This window comes from Pteropus alecto, unplaced genomic scaffold (genome assembly GCF_000325575.1).
Source record: "Pteropus alecto unplaced genomic scaffold, ASM32557v1 scaffold161, whole genome shotgun sequence".
NCBI lineage: Eukaryota > Metazoa > Chordata > Mammalia > Chiroptera > Pteropodidae > Pteropus > Pteropus alecto.
The window spans coordinates 6,652,592-6,654,160 of record NW_006432943.1 but is presented as its reverse complement, the minus strand read 5'-3'; the positions used below and the strand labels follow the sequence as shown (position 1 = coordinate 6,654,160).

General features: G+C 36.8%; 1 pseudogene; it reads left to right on the top strand.

The window, feature by feature from the left end:
- Positions 1-348: 348 nt before the first annotated feature.
- LOC112476384 lies at positions 349-467 on the top strand (annotated as a pseudogene).
- Positions 468-1,569: the final 1,102 nt, after the last annotated feature.

Here is a 1,569-nt window from a genome sequence, read left to right as displayed (position 1 = left end):
GGCTGGATTTGACCCTCAGGCTATGGTTTACCAACCCAGTCTCTATCCTACTGTTTGATTGAAAAGAAAAAAATAGAGCACTGAGGAATGCTTGTATAATTATCTCCCTGAAATAAAATCATTGTTTACATGAAGTGAAATCATTTTTTACATTAAAAAAAATGTTTATTAAACATCTGAGATGGGTGACATAAAACCACTGACATTCTAAGAAAGGGTCAATACTTTTGCAGGAGCATAGAAGGGAAGAGTCAAAGAAAAATGTTAAAGTTAAAAGAATCTCTACGGGGCTCCCTTTGCCTTACCCAAATAAAACTTAACACTGAAACTCTTCTAAAGTACTTTAGAGTCTATGGCCATGCCACCCTGAACAAGCCCGATCCCATCTGATCTCAGAAGCTAAGCAGGGTTAGGCCTGGTTAGTACTTGGATGGGAGACCACATAAGAAGACCAGGAGCTATAGGTGTAAAAAATAAAAAAGATAATAATAAGGGATTGTAAACTGACAAGGTTGTTGCAATCTGTGAGGTCAACCAAGGGTTGCCTCCCCTAAAAAAATAAATAAATAAAAAATAAAGTACTTTAGAGATTGTAAACCTTCCTAGATAAGAGCAAAGATAGGCCCCAAAGCAAAAACAAAGCTCTGCTCAGTGCAAAGACACAACCCAGCTATCACCAGACAGCAAAGAGTAGCCATTATCATCTTGATCAGATTTGTTATTAGTATTGGCAGGTTTAGTTTACCTTATTGCTTATTATGGTACTTATTTTGGAGATACTTTTCAAATATTAGCTATTATGGTTGGTAAGTACGAAAGAGCAAAGAAGTAGTTAAACTGCATGAAAGTGGTTGTGAGAGGCAAAAGATGACAAAAGAAATCTTCAAATGGAAAGTCAGAACCAACATATAGTTCTTTAATAAAACAAATTTATACAGATGTGTTGTATACATTTTTATAGTATCATTTTAACTTTATAAATAAAAGGACATATATCAAAGGACTAACTGTTCAAAAGTTGTAGGACATTTGTATTTATTTCCTTCATGACACAAACCTTCCTGCTAAAGAGTGTCGGCTTATGTTTCGGCTCAGTGATGGCCACAAATCCTTTGATACACCTACTGAGAGCTGAACTCTATACCCTCTCAAATTCTCTGACTAAAGAACATAGTAGAAGTGACTCTGTGCTGGTATCCAGGCCCAGGCCTTAAGAGCCCAACCATTTTTATTTTCTGTCTCTTGTAATACTTGTTCTTGGAGCTCTTCGCTGCAGAGTAAGAAGTCTAACTACTTAGACTCCTAACTACTTAGACTTAGAGATACACCAAGACTACATGAAGAGAGGGAGGGGCCCAGTTGAGCCCAGCCTTCCAGCCATCAACACCAAGGTATCAGACATATAGGCAAAGCCATCTTGGATCCTATGACCAACTCAGTTACCAGTACATTGAACAGAAGAATCACCCAGATATAATAAAAAGTTTGTTATTTTAAACTATTACATTTTGGTGATGTTTATGGTATAGCAATAGATAACTAAACAGCACACAAAAATGACAGCAAGAG